A 15,665-nucleotide genomic window follows, 5' to 3' on the forward strand; every position below is an offset into this window, starting at 1 on the left:
AAGTCAGGAACCGGCCTACTTTACTTGTTTCCAAAAGTAATGGTTCCCAAGCGAAATTTCGAGTTTTTGACCTTCTCATTTGCATATCAAAATGGCCGCCAAATTGCCCATCTTGCTAAGTTGTTGGACCATTTTCCCCAAGTTTTTTAGATGAGGAAATTAAGTTTCTAGATCTAGTCTAGAGTCTAGTCTAGAGTCAAAGCAAGGATATAGTGGAGGCTCAGCGTCTTTTTATATATATATATATATATATATATATATATATATATATATATATATGCAAAATATCAACTTTTAATGTGAAATTAAGCATTATTTGTGTCATTTTTTAAGGCCGACATAAATATTCAATCAATATTACTTTTAAATGTTCCAGTTGGTATTTTGCATATAAATATATATACATATATATATATATATATATATATATACATAAAAAGACACTGAGCCTCCACTATATCCTTGCTCTGACCCTAGACTATAAATCCAGAAACTTAATTTCCTCATCTTTGATTGCCTACTAAGGGGCTAAAACTAAGGGGAAATGGTCCAACGACTGAGCAAGATGGGCAATTTGGTGGCTATTTGATACAAATTAGAAGGTCAAAAACTCAAATGTTCGCTTGGGAACCATTTTTTTTGGACTCAGCACCCTTGAGATCTGTAAGGTAGGCCGGTTCCTGACTTGTACCCATAAATGCTCCTCACTTCTTATAGAAGGCCTTTATTCTGAAATCCATCTAGAATATTCGGTGTGGTCACTCACATTTTTGGCGTACTAAGGCAGCAGAAAGCGATTGGTGCCATCGACCAGCAAAAACCCGGTCTAAAGTCAATGGCGCAGTACTTTCCTGCTATTTAAAGCGCTCATCAAGTTCCCCTAATCCGCCATGTAAATAGCAAAGTGCCACGAGCCTAATTAAGTGGTTAACTCAACCCCATTGGTCTTTGCACCCTGATTATGCGCCATCTAACTATCAAAAGTGCGTTGGAAACGCCCTAAAAGCGATTCCTCCATGCATTTAAGACTGCGCTGCCTAAACCTTTCTACATTGTTTCCAAATGTTGCCCATGTATAAAGCCTAAAAGACTAGGGGGAAGTTGTTTGGGTCCTTATTTTAGAGGTTTTAAATGGCTGCAGCCCTTTCTGTCTGCTCTATGGCTGTAAAATTGCTGCTAATATAGAGAAATGTCCATTTGTTTGTCCAGATTAAGCAAAGATTAGATTTTAACATGGGCCCGTAGCAGAGATAAGATTAAGAAACACACACGTCATACACCTTGTGTGCCTGCGTGCATCCAGGTGTGTATGTCCGTGTGTGTTTTTACAGTAGTGTTCAGTATAATAGCAGTCCAATGTGACTAACCAGATTAATCCAGGTTTTTAGTATATTTTTTTATTGGAGCCACAAGTTGGTTGATCCATCCACACAGATAAAAAAAACTGTGGTCATACAACTAAATATTACTTTAGAGATTCACAGGAATGCTAAACCATAGGAAAAAAAGTTTGTACAAAATAGTTTTGTGTTTGTAAAGTCAACAGCAGACACTGCTATATTTTTTAACACACCCCTTTCAACTAATTGCCCAATTGCACATCCTTAAGAGCTGCATATCACCAATGCTGGTCTGGTTGGTTTTCTGAGAATCTACTGCACCTACTGGTACCTTGTTTGCCATGTAGCAATAAAACATATACTAAAAACCTGGATTAATCTGGTTAGTCCCATTGGACTGCTATTATATTGAACACTACTGTATATGGACACAGGGTCTAGAATTAGCACCCATCAAGTGCCAAATGTTGGTCTGATCTGTCTGTATTGAACACGAGTAAAGTTCACCCAACATGTTGACTTTGTCAGTGAGCAACATTGTAGTTTCTCAATTTTATTGCATTCTGTTGCACCTGATCTAATGTGTCAGTCAGTGAGCAAATAGATTTTATACATGATGACATAGCACTGAGAAAGGAAAGGGTAACTGTTTGAAAAATGTGCGTACATTGTTAAAGGTGAAAGTTTCTGGTGGGTCACTCCAAAGTTAGTTTCAGACATTGTGTATGCAATAAATAATGAGTTTCCTTTGACTGATTGTAAAGACTGAGTCAGTGTGACTGCCCCTGCTGTATGACTATTTAACATTGTTTAAACACTTTCATTGTGATTGTCTTATTACATTGTCATAAACCTGAGCCTTGTTTTCAATCACAACATGCCATGGTTTCAGTTGTTGTTGATGTCAGTGATAGATTTAAAATAGAAAGCTCAAAAGCAAGGCCGCAGACTCAGTCATGGAAAAAAATATTAGACCACCCTTGTTTTCTTTAATTTCTTGTTCATTTTAATGCCTGGTACAACTAAAGGTACATTCGTTTGGACAAATATAATGATAACAACAAAAATAGCTCATAAGAGTTTAAATTGAGAGCTGATATCTAGACATTTTCCATGGCTTTCTTGATAATGATTTTAGTAATTATCAAGAAAACCATGGAAAATGTCTAGATATCAGCTCTTAATTAAATTAAATTAAAATCTTACTAGCTACTTTTGTTGTTATCATTATATTTGTCCAAACAAATGTACCGTTAGTTGTACCAGACATTAAAATGAACAAGAAAACAATGGTCTAATAATTTTTTACATGACTGTATATCATGACTTCATCTCCCATAATGCAACTTTTCAATCTTTTGTAGGGATGCACAATTGTTATTATCAAAAAACAACAATCCAATGCCAGGTACTACAGATTGAGACAAAAAGCTGATGCCAACCCAACAGGGTCATTCAACATGGGACAAGAGCTTAAAGTCACTGTTGCAAAATAAAGCTAATGTCAAGAAAAGTGCATTTTGGAACATAAAACAGCTCATTAAAACTACTTCGTCCATTCTGCCTATGCATAACACACACTGCAAGAAAGCCAACTTGTATTTTTTGGCCTAAAACAGTGATTTAAGTTGGTAAAACTTGGAAATATAAATTATTGACATTTAGGGCAATAATGTAAGTTAGCACAACAAAGGAAGCCAGTTGTCTGCTCAAAAACAAGTTGGTGAGTTGTTGTTACTTATATCTTTAAGTTGGGGTTCACAACAAGGGACAATAGTTCTGATAACTCTTATTTCTTTGTTGGGAAATTCGGTCATTAGCGAAAGCTAGCGGCTAACTGATGCTAGTGGCTAACTGATGCTAGCGGCTAACTGATGCTAGCGGCGCTGCTTGTTACAGCTACAAGAGTAGCCATTAGCGTATCAATGCTAACTCAAAATTGTGATCACAACATTAGCTGACATTTCATAGCGCCGTTACAATCGTGCCAGAGAAATTCAGAGTTGAGCAAACTCAAAAACAAAACTTAAAATATTTAGTTTAGTTTTCCAACTTAAAATTTTATCGAAGTTTGTTGCCTTGAAATTTTGAGTTTACCCAACTTCTCTTTTTTTGCAGTGTTCAGATTTATTTCCACATAGTTTGGAGAAATCAATGTGACATAAATATATATATATATGACATAAATAGTTTTCACATGCTGAATAGTACTCCCGGTAACAAGTAAAGCTCTCCATCTAAAACATCTGGTGCTACTCAGACAATTAAAGCGCTAGCATCCGGTCAGAACAATGCATCTCAAGAACCTCAGTACTTAGAGGAAACCCAAGAAATTAGCTTTATTTTCTCATTAAGCCTCATTCATTTTTAATATTGAGTGCTACTGTAGGAAGTGGCTGTGCTTGGTCCAGGACCATGAAGGTCTTTCTGCTCATGATATTGCTTCAATTATGGGTTTTAAAAAAATAAGAAGCAGGTTTTGTGTTAATATTCATCAGTGGGTTTTCTTCATGTACACAACCTGTCTGTCTTGTCTTCACTACTGTACATTTTGTTGTTATTTCATGGTTTCTTGTGTCGGGGGAAGAGGAGGAATGTGTTTTTCGCTGCAGGATCTTTCACAAGGACTTGTTTCTCTGAGCCTCTACTGGATTAAGGCTTGTGCTTCAGTTTGAGATGTTGGATACCCTGAGGAGGCACATTCACTTCCTAAACTGATTATTTAATAAACAAAAATGAAATGAAACGTCTCTTCTTTGTGGTAAATCTGAATGGTTTTGTAGATTTGGTAGATGTACAACCACAAAATGAAAATGTCTGGTCATACTTTGGAAAAAAGTTTAATATCTAGCATCTGACTTATTGCTCTTTGTTGCACGAGTAAAAGATGTAAAGAGAAAGTAATCACATAATAGTTTTATTCTAATGTCAGCATACCAACACACTGCAAAAAAAGCAAACTTGTATTTTTTGGCCTAAAACAAGTTGGTAAAACTTGGAAATATAAATTATTGACCTTTAGGGCAATAATTTAATTTAATTGTGTTGCTAGCGGCTAACTGACGCTAGCGGCTAACTTATGCTAGCGGCGCTGCTTGTTACAGCTACAAGAGTAGCCATTAGCGTATCAATGCTAACTCAAAATTGTGGTCACAACATTAGCTGACATCTCATAGCATCTCATAACAATTGTGTTGAGTTGACAAAAATCTGAATTCAGAGTTGAGCAAACTCAAAAACAAAACTTAAAATATTTAAATTGTCCAACTTGAAATTTAAGTGCAAAAATATTTACTCATTTCTGGTGTTTAGGACTCAAAGCCTTGCAAAGACAGCCATACTGAAGTAGGAACAACTGAGAAAACAAGAAATATTTAGACTTTCCTCCTCTGCTTTTGTATGTGTAACTTAAGAGTTTAATATTCTATATCTTAATATTATATTATATATAATATTACTTTAGCATATGCAGTTTGGTCCCTTTGGCGGTTTCTTCAGATACTGTTTGTAACACAAAATGCTGAGTATCAGTTTATAGCTAATAGATGCTGCTGTTTTAGAGCTGAGCCTACTATGATCCTCCTTTGTGCCAGTGTAACTATGAATAAGTCACTTCTCTTTAAAGTCATGTTTCCATGATGTGTGTGTTCTTTTTGTTGCCTAACCTCTGTGCATGTGAAGGTTAAATGGGAGGCGTTCATATCTCTCCCTCCCTTTGTTCCTGCTGCTGCTCTCTTTGTTTTTCCTCATGGGGCGTACAAAAGAGATCAGCAGTCTGTGCTGCTGATAAAAGAGACCAATTTTAAAAAGGAATTCTAGTTATTGCACATTGAACAGCAGCATTATTACAGCTCCAGAATAGGAGCTGCACAATGAGTTTTGCCAGCGTTACATTAAACACAGTAGTTCATAGTATTCAGAGGTCATTATGTAAATAAAGAAAACATTTACTTATCAGTTAAAATAGAAATGCAACTCTGTCTCCCTCTGCTGGATGTAAGGAGGTGCTGCACATGACTCCTGCCAGTTAAAGTTCAATCAGTTCATCTTCCATGTTTAAAGTCTTTTGTCATGTGTTCTAAAGTGTTTTTTGGACACAGGATTACTGAAGGGCCACAGGGCCAGGGGCCAAGGTTATTATAGTTAACTAAAACTAACGAAATAACGGAAACTAGAATTGAAAAAACATTTTCGTTAACTGAAATAAAAATAAAAACTAGAGTTTTAAAAAAAAACGATAACTAACTGAAACTGTATTGTGTGGTTACAAAACTAACTAAAACTAACTAAAATTATAGTGAAAATGTCCTTAGTTTTCGTTTTGGTCAACTTTTTTCATTCATAATTCAGTGTTTCTATTTGAACATGCAACACATGGTGAATATGTTTACTGAGACTGGGATGTTTACACTAGAACCAAAATACAAAACACCAGAACTGTAAGAGTTAATAACCTTATTGGGGCTGAGATGATAAACCAAAGGAAATAAAGGAAACATTTATTATGACCTCTTTGAATCTGGCACCCAACACATAGCCCATTACAAAAAAACTAAAACTAACACTAAAACTAATAAAAACTAAACTAAAACTAAGCATTTTCAAAAACTAAAAACTAAACTAAAACTAGCAAACTCACTCAAAAAACTAACTAAAACTAACTGAATTTGAAAACAAAAATTCACAATGAAATTAAAACTAAAACTAATGAAAAATCCAAAACTATTATAACCTTGCCAGGGGCCAGAAGTGGCAGGGGCCCACCTGATCTCCACCTACAAAGAGAGACTTCGAAGCAGGAATCAGGACTCAAAATGACCACAAAGAAATAAAGAAAAATAATCTTTTCTGTCTTTTGCGAGCCTATGGTTGTGCCCATCTTGTATTCCCTTTACATTAAGAATCACACAAGTATCTATAAATAAACAGGGTTAGGTCAGATACAGTAACTTTGAAATGTAGTTAGTCAGGCCTAGTTAATACAAATTACATGGCAATTATTTTTAATAACATGTCATCATTTTTCTTTCTTTTCCTGGCAGATCTGGGCTTCACCACCTAAAGAATCACCTCAAAAACCAATGAACCAATGGAAATTATTTTAAATTGTAATGCAACCAGTGGCGGTTCTACACAGGGGCCTCCAGGGGCCACTGCCCCTGTGAAGAAGCCTTTGGCCCCTGCTGTGGCCCCTGTGTCAAATTAATAATAAAATGGTCAATTTATAACGATGAACAATGGAACAATTCTAACCTTTTTTTTGTTCAAACAATATCTCATTGTACACAAAAGGAACCCAGAATGTTACATTGTATAATAGTTTAACTCTATGGAGTGTTATTGGGCTATTTTGTCCATTTTTTAATCCTTTTCATGTCTTTACATGTCTTTGTAAGTCATTTTGTGGCTTTTTTTTGGGTAATTTTGTGTCTGTTGTTGTGTCTTTTTTTGTCATTTTGTGTCTTTTTTGTCATTGGTGTCATTTATGTGTCTGTTTTCGTTATTTTGTGTCTTTATTTGGTCATTTTGTGTCTTTTTTTGTCATTTTTATGTCTTCTGTGGTTTTTTTGTTATTCTGTCTTCTCATTTTATGTCTTTTTTGGTCATTTTGTGTCTTTTTTTGTCATTTGTATGTCTTCTGTGGTTTTTTTGTTTTGGTTATTCTGTCTTCTCATTTTGTGTCTTTTTTGGTCATTTTATGTCTTCTGTGTTTTTTTTGTTTTGATATTCTGTCTTCTCATTTTGTGTCTTTTTTGGTCATTTTTTGTCTTTTTTGTCATTGGTGTCATTTATGTGTCTTTTTTGTGTCTGTTTTCGTTATTTTGTGTCTTTTTTTGGTCATTTTGTGTCTTTTTTGTCATTTTATGTCTTCTGTGGTTTTTTTTTTTGTTATTCTGTCTTCTCATTTTGTGTCTTTTTTGGTCATTTTGTGTCTTTTTTTGTCATTTTTATGTCTTCTGTGTTTTTTTTGGTTTTTTTTGGTTATTCTGTCTTCTCATTTTGTGTCTTTTTTGTCATTTTTATGTCTTCTGTGGTTTTTTTTGTTTTGTTATTCTGTCTTCTCATTTTGTGTCTTTTTTGGTCATTTTGTGTCATTTTGTGTCCCTCTGATTAAACACTGGCCCCTCCTTGGCCAGTTAGTCTAGAACCGCCACTGAATGCAACACTGGAAGCTTTTTGGGTTGCAGTTTTTTATATTTACCGTAAACTATGTTTTTGGGGTCGCATTGTAGCGTCTATTACGGTAAAGAGCTCCCAGGTGACGTTACTGTGGAGCCAGTCACGCCCATTCAGAAACACAGAGAGAGAGAGAGAGAGAGAGAGAGAGAGAGAGAGAGAGAGAGAGAGAGAGAGAGAGAGTGTGAAAGACATTGAACCCTTGACGTCTTGTACAACGGAGCAACAAACAAAACGGACTCAACTCAACTCAAAGTTATATTTGTTGAATTACCGGACGCCTTTTTATCGCTCGAGGACATTGTCTCGCGGTGAAGTTGGAGGATAAAAGGTGAGTGATGCGCGAGACAGAAACAAAGTGACAGTTTTCACTGCGTGATAATTACCGCAGTTATATTTAACACAAGCATATTTGAATAGGTGTGTGAAGTAAATAACTCGGTGTGTGTAACGTTTAAGAGCTGTGTTTTGTGGTAAAAGTGGCTGTTGAGGTTGCCACTTAGTTTCTTTTTGCAACTTTAAGATGCGTTCAGGTTCACTGTTTTACTCTTTGCTTTCCATTACGGATGGTGTTTTCCTGGCGTTCATTTTTTGGAGGTGGGGGCAAACAAACAAGCAAAAGAAAGACTGTGTGTGTGTGTGTGTGTCATCCAATTACCTCTTCACGCAGGTCTGAGCCAACGGTGTGTGTGTGCGTGAGAGAAAGACAGAAGCTTTCATTGAGAGACTTGAAAAGGTTTTCTCTCAACACAAACCTCTCACTTTGAATTAATTAAGTACTGGAAGATGAGCTTTGTGGGGGCTTAAGAGGTGTAGGATGTTGCCAGTATCTGTCAGCAGCTCATTATAGTGTGTGTGTGTGTGTGTGTGTGTGTGTGTGTGTGTGTTTGTCTTCATATAGTTGTGAGGACCAACCCATGGCAGAATACCAACATTGTGAGGACATTTGTAGTTGTGAGGACATTTTTTCCAGTCCTCAAAAAGAAAATGCTAGGATAGCCTCTAAAGGCCTTAATTAATCATCTGTATGAATTTCAGGGAAGGTCCTAACAGAGATGGTAAACCCTGAAATGTGTGTGTTGGGCTAGGGGAAGTGGTGGTCCTCACAACTATTAAAGACATGTATGTGTGTGTGTGTGTGTGTGTGTGTGTGTGTGTGTGTGTGTGTGTGTGTGTGTGTGTTCTTGTACTTCCTACATAGTGAGGACCAGAACACATTTTTAACCAACAGAGTGAGGACATTTTTGCAAAGTGAGGACATTTTGGCCGGTCCTCTCAAAAATGAGAGTTTAAAAAATTAACTGAGACTGTATTTTGTGATTACCAAAATAACTAAAACTATTCTTTCACATTTTATGTTGAACTAAATAACCAAAAAAGACACAAAATTACAAAAAAGGACACAAAATGAGAAGACAAATTGACCAAAAAACAGACAGAAGAAGACACAAAATGACCAAAAAGAAACAAAATAACTAAAAAAGACACATCAAAAGACACAAAATGACCAAAAAAGACACAAAATGACCAAAAAAGACACAAAATGACAAAAAAATGCACATAAATGAGCAAAATTGTTACGCTAAACACACAAGACACAAATAAAATCGAGTCACACTAGAATAAAAACCAGAGTTGATGACAGGACATGACCAAAAAAGACACAAATTGACCAAAAAAGACACAAAATGACCAAAAAGAAACAAAATAACTAAAAAAGACACATCAAAAGACACAAAATGACCAAAAAAGACACAAAATGACTAAAAAATGCACATAAATGAGCAAAATGTTTATGCTAAACACACAAGACACAAATAAAATAGAGACTAAAATTATAGTGAAAATGTCCTTCGTTTTTTGTCTTTGTCAACTTTTTTCATACATAATGAAGATGGATCAGACAAAGGAAATAAAGGCAAAATTTACTGTGACCTCTTTTAATCTCCCACCCAACAAATACCCCATTACAAAACACTACAACTAATAAAAACTCAACTAAAACTAAAGCATTTCAAAAACATAAATACTAAACTAAAACTGGCAAACTGACTCTAAAAACTAATTAAAACTAATTGAATTTGAAAACAAAAAAATCACAATGAAAATAAAACTAAAGCTAATGAAAAATCCAAAACTAGTATAACTTTTCAAGGGAATTCACTATTACAATGAGGGTCCTCACAAAGATAGAAGTACAAGAATGTGTGTGTGTGTGTGTGTGTGTGTGTGTGCATTAACCACACAGGAGATCAGAGGTGGAGGGAAAAGTCCTTGTTTTTGAGCCTGTTGTTGGTTGAAACAAAGACATCAGCTGATGTGATGGGAGAGAGATTTCTGCGAGTTCTGGTTAAAAAAGTCCCGCTTTTCTATTGAAGGTCAGTGAAGGCATCATAACATGGTTTCAGTCAGGATGTGGCTGGCAGTTAAACGTGAGGTACCCGTCTCTTTTTCAGATATGAACACAGATTAGCTTAGCCTGAACTAGGTTGTTGTTGTTGCATACCTGCATGCATATTACTGCAGGATTTAGCTTGTTCAGGGTCGACAACAACTTCTTTTTATTTTTTTTCAACAATATTTTATTGTCTGTTCTATTATCGAGTTTTGTCGACAACATCGACGAATCTTTGCAGCCTGTTGCAGTCTTTTTTTGGTCATTTTGTGTCTTTTTTTAGTCATTTTGTGTCTTTTTTGGGTAATTTTGTGTCTTTTTTTGGTCATTTTGTGTCTTTTTGGGTCATTTTGGTCATTTTGTTTCCTTTTTTTGGTCATTTTGTGTCTTTTTTTGTCATTTTGTGTCTTTTTTTGTCATTTTATGTCTTTTTTGGGTAATTTTGTGTCTTTTTTGGGTAATTTTGTGTCTTTTTTTGGTCTTTTTGGGTCATTTTGGTCATTTTGTTTCCTTTTTTTGGTCATTTTGTGTCTTTTTTTGGTCATTTTGTGTCTTTTTTTGGGTCATTTTGTGTCTTTTTTTGGTCATTTTGTGTCTTTTTTTGGGTCATTTTGTGTCTTTTTGGGTCATTTTGGTCATTTTGTTTCCTGTTTTTGGTCATTTTGTGTCTTTTTTTGGTCATTTTGAGTCTTTTTGGTCATTTTGTGTCTTTTTTTGGTCATTTTGTTTCCTTTTTTTGGTCATTTTGTGGTCAATTTGTGTCTTTTTTTTTTTTCAACAATATTTTATTGTCATAACAATGGACGGTGTACAGTTATGGATGTACCGTTATGGATATATAGACATTTTTGTAGTTTACAGTATTCCAACCGCCCTTCGCCCCACCCTATTATAAATCTAAATCTAAACTAAATCTATTATTTAGTAGAAGCGTTGACACTTCTGTTGAATTTCCAGAAAAACTTCAGGTTTTAGGGGCTGATTTTAAAATCGCCCAGAGGTTTTACAGGCGTTTCAGGCCTCAATGGGTTAATACATAGATTACATAAAATAAAAAATATTAAGATAAAAGGACAGTTCAGCAAACAGACATTAGGTAATACAATAAAATAGAAATAAAATAAATAAATTAAGAGCGACAAGAACTTCTGTCACTTCAAGGCTTCTTTTAGAAACTGAGTCAACTCTGAGGTTTTATTAATATTACAGTATGTACACAGAGGATGGCCTTGGTCCCTGTTCATTGTCATTGCACTATTCTTCCCATTCACACAAATTACTTCTCAAGCATGGGCAACATTTCCCAATCAGTAAGTGGAGTTTGGTGAATGATTTTTAACCATTTAGGAGCACAACAAGCAAAGATGTCTTAATGGAGAAAACCATGAAAGAGGGCATGATTGCCTTCAGAATCAGTCCCATACTGAGCCCAGATTCCATACGACATGCTAACTGAATGCTAACTGAACACTTTTATACTAAATCATAGTGGAGTCGGACTGATGTGGTGGTTTTTGTGACCGATACTGATACTGGGACAAATTCACAGATGGCAGCCAATTAGGGATGAGAGTAATTAATCGATGATCGATTAATGGTTGTAAAGAAGTTGGTTGATCACGTGGAATTTTCAATCGATCTGTGTATTTTTTTATTTTATCTATGACTGCGTATCTGTACTCACTGAACTGAAACAAGGCCGAGCTGTGAATTCACATTCCCATCTGGATCCATTGTGGAACGAAGTTGATAGAGACGGTAGTGCTGTAGCAGCAGCAGCAGTATGTCACAATAAGAGACCACACTGGAGAGTGAATTCAAAACAATGATGTAGGAAGAACTGTAGAGATTCTACATGCTCAACCAGTTGTTCTGCAACATAATTTGATTACTGTCGAACTCAAGTGGGAGGCGTGTTTCCCCAGTTAAACCGAGTGTTGGTCACACAAATAACTACGTCACATATTTTCCATCTTGGCAGCTCCACCAACAGAGCCGGATCACTTGGTCCAGTTTAAAACGACTGAAGAGTCTGAAAGAGACTATTGTCTTCTTCTCACCAACTGCAACGAAAGAGCAGCTGACTCCAAGTCATATAAATAATATAATAATAATATAATAATAACTAGAAAATTTTCTCTGGGGAAATTTTGAAAGGGCCACGGGGGCTACTGCCGGTGTGTGTACACTATGATGAGATTCTTCAGAGATTTCAAACTATGCCCTTTAACCTCAAAGTGTGTGTGTGTGTGTGTGTGTGCGTGCGTGCGTGCGTGTGTTTGAAGCATATGTATGCATGTGTGAGGAGTGTGCGTGCTTACGTGCATGTGTGTGTGTGTGTATCTGTAACTGTAATCACATCAAAGATCAAAGCAATCAACAGAATTAACTGACACCTGTTCCGGCACAGAGACAGCAGAGGTGGACAGACTGGAATTTCTGGCCTCGAACAGAAAGCATTTTTGGCAAAACCATAATACCTATCATTGATCCGACTTCACTTTGAGCGTCCTGAGTTCTTCCTGAACGTCTACATATGTTTTTTTTTTAAAGAAAAATGAAAAAATAGCTTTGTTAGAGCGATCTAAAAAACTTTTTTTTTTTTCACTTTTTCCGAAATCTTCCTGCGTTTTTAATATGGGAGCCAATGAGACTGTTGGTGGTGTTGGTGGATCATCTGTGCGTCCTACGCCCAAACTATAACTCTGACAGCTTTACCAGAGGATTGTGAGGGAGAAGACTAATTTTCCTACGTTTCTATGTATAAATTATTTCTGTAGAGTGGAATTTGCGGCCTGGAGCGCAGTTTTCAAATTTATTTTTTGACAGTTTTTTCTCTCCCTCTACACTCTGGCGATGATGTCACACACTGTGACACGAACATTCCGTGCAATACACACCCATTATAATCTCAGAATTTCTCCAAAAATGATCATGGTCATTGAACAGGGATTGATAAAAAACTATATGACCTATCGAAACGTGGATTAATACACCGATACACAAGACTTGTGTCTACTGTTTAAAGTTTAAATGGAGTCTCTAGGTGAAATTATGCCGGAGAAGTAGACGTTTAAAAATCTCCAATTATTGTTCTTTTTCGCTCATTTTTTGTCGGCCGTCCCATTCATTTCAATGCAAAATTTTGAGCAGTTTTTCGCGACGTATTCTGTAGAGAAAAGTAATAGCACACCGATCCTGATCAAACCGCACGTTTTGATATATAATTTGTCCTGCAACTCTTCAAGTTGTAGGACTAGTAGCGGGACGAAATGTGTCCGGAAGAGGAAGAAGAAGAAATCCACAGTATAACAGTAGTGCTAGGTGCGATTGCCCCGAGGCCCTAATTATACGTGATGGCATTTGGTGTAGTATTGGCATTTTGTCCTGACGGGTGAAGCAGCAATGTGAGTAAAAGTATTGCATTATTATATCTCATCCACATGACACTGCAAAAGTCAAATAAAGTCTTGGTTTCATTACCAGGCCAAAGGTAGCAATCTGCAGAGCAACATCTTCACATTGGTCAACTGCACCATAAATCTCTGTTGTCCATTGTGCTGTTAACTGAGCTGTTAGGCCACTTTAAAGACACACTCTGGTTTTTATGGTCGTGGCTTTTACAGCCATCTAGTCGGGGGTGGGGCTTGTTGTGAAGGCCGTACATGTTGTTGTGCAATATGATGTGCTGTAATAGTCCCATGTGAGCTCTGGCTGTGGGCAATAAAGCAATTATAATGAGGGAGAGAGAGACAGAGAGAGAGAGAGAGAGAGAGAGAGAGATTGAAAAAAGAAGCTTGAGCATAAATAAGTGAAGAGGGAGCAAAGAGATTCAAGAGGGGGCAGTAGGTCAGCGGCTGTTGAAAAAACCCTCCATGAGCAGGTCTGTGAACGCATCACTTCAATAAGTGATTGTTGAACGCTTCAATCAAAAGAGGAAAGAGGAAATAATCTGCTGCTGGAACAACCTCCGCTCTCCAGTGAACGCTTTACGCCACATTTCTGAACCTGGCTGCTGGAATTTTGCTCCCATGTTGGCCAGTGTAGAGCAGCTGTTCTCAACCTTGGGGTCGGGACCCCAATTGGGGTCGCGAGATGATTTCTGGGGGTCGCCAAATCATTTTGGAAGTCAGCTCTGTCTCCACTGTGTTAAAGTGTTCATGTGTTAAAGTCTTTTTGGTCATTTAATGTCTTTTTTGGTCATTTTGTTTCCTTTTTTGGTCATTTTGTTTCCTTTTTTTGGTTATTTTGTCTTTTTTTTTGTCATTTTGTGTCTTTTTTTTGGCCATTTTGTTTCTTTTTTGGGTAATTTTGTGTCTTTTTTGGTCAATTTGTGTCTTTTTTTGGTCATTTTGTGTCTTTTTTTGTCATTTTGTGTCTTTTTTGTCATTTTTGTGTTTTTTTTTGGTCATTTTGTTTCTTTTTTGGGCAATTTTGTGTCTTTTTTTTGTCATTTTGTGTCTTTTTTGGTCATTTCGTGTCTTTTTTGGGTAATTTGTGTCTTTTTTGGCCATTTTGTTTCTTTTTTGGGTAATTTTGTGTCTTTTTTGGTCATTTTGTGTCTTTTTTTGTCATTTTGTGTCTTTTTTTTGGTCATTTTGTTTCTTTTTTGGGTAATCGTTTTTTGTATCGTGACTTTACTGTTTAATGGCAAAGCTTGGCACAGTGAAAAAAAGACTGATGTTAACGGCAGTTTCCAGAGATAAAACAAGAAGATAAAACGGGAGCAGAGGGAGTGTGTGATGTTGTTGTGGCTGATTAGTGTGTGTGTGGATACACACATTACCTGGTTTACCTCGGGGCAAAATTCCACCCAGTCACACTGAAATATGGCTGGAATGGTGTGTGGTGGCTTTTCTGTTCTTATCTCCACATCACTCAAGCTGCTTATATTTTTGGAAACAGGTCTGAAGGGAGAGCATGAGACAGGGTGGTACTTTGTGCTGTGTGAGATGATTAAGTGATAATCTTTTAAACTTTGCATGCTCTACATGTTCGTGAGTAACTCTCTAAGTTACCCGCTATGGAAATGAGCTTCAGCAGCAACACTGAGCTCTCACCAACATCATCAACGTCACGGCTGCCTATAGCCTTTCTTTGGATATGGGTGGTTGACATGAACTCAAATTCAAAGTGAAAAAAAGAATAATTCAAAAATAAATGTCAAATGACATACACATATTATTAACTTTTTGGTGTGGTAGTCCTAAAATGTGTCCACCGGTGCAACAAAATAAAGAATGTCATTATTTAATTCAGAGAATGTTGGACAGATAAGATAGATAAGCCCAAGGCATATTAGTTATGAATATTTTTTATCAATTTACATTATTTTCAATGATCAATCAATGTAAATTGATAAAAAAATATTCAGATCAATGCTTAAACTGCGTTGTACCAAAGGACTACCTTAAGACGACCAGTTCCAACACTGCACGGAAATAGTAATATTATGAAAATATTTGAGACAGAAGTGATCTTGTGTCCAGAGATTCTTCTGTCCTTCCTGATTCTGGAAGGACCCCTCTCAGTAATGGGGTGGTCACATTAATGCCTGTTTTATATATCGACATAATGGCGTTGCTCCAGGAGGACACCAGTTTTGCAGACAAAACCCCCAATTGGGGTCGCGAGATGATTTCTGGGGGTCGCCAAATCATTTAGGAAGTCAGCTCTGTCTCCACTGTGTTAAAGTGTTCATGTGTTAATGTGTTTTTGGTCACTTAATGTCTTTTTTGGTCATTTTCTGTATT

The 15,665-nt window shown here is 36.5% G+C and overlaps 1 protein-coding gene across 1 annotated transcript in view; it reads left to right on the top strand.

Moving 5' to 3' along the window:
- Positions 1-7,692: 7,692 nt before the first annotated feature.
- carhsp1 (calcium regulated heat stable protein 1) overlaps positions 7,693-15,665 on the top strand; it is a 34,721-nt gene continuing 26,748 nt past the window's right edge. The window contains exon 1 of the mRNA XM_059348585.1: positions 7,693-7,848. The gene's annotated coding sequence lies outside the window, so the exon portion shown is untranslated. The remainder of the gene's footprint in view (positions 7,849-15,665) is intronic.

Source organism: Centropristis striata, chromosome 13 (genome assembly GCF_030273125.1).
Source record: "Centropristis striata isolate RG_2023a ecotype Rhode Island chromosome 13, C.striata_1.0, whole genome shotgun sequence".
Classification (NCBI taxonomy): Eukaryota; Metazoa; Chordata; class Actinopteri; order Perciformes; family Serranidae; genus Centropristis; species Centropristis striata.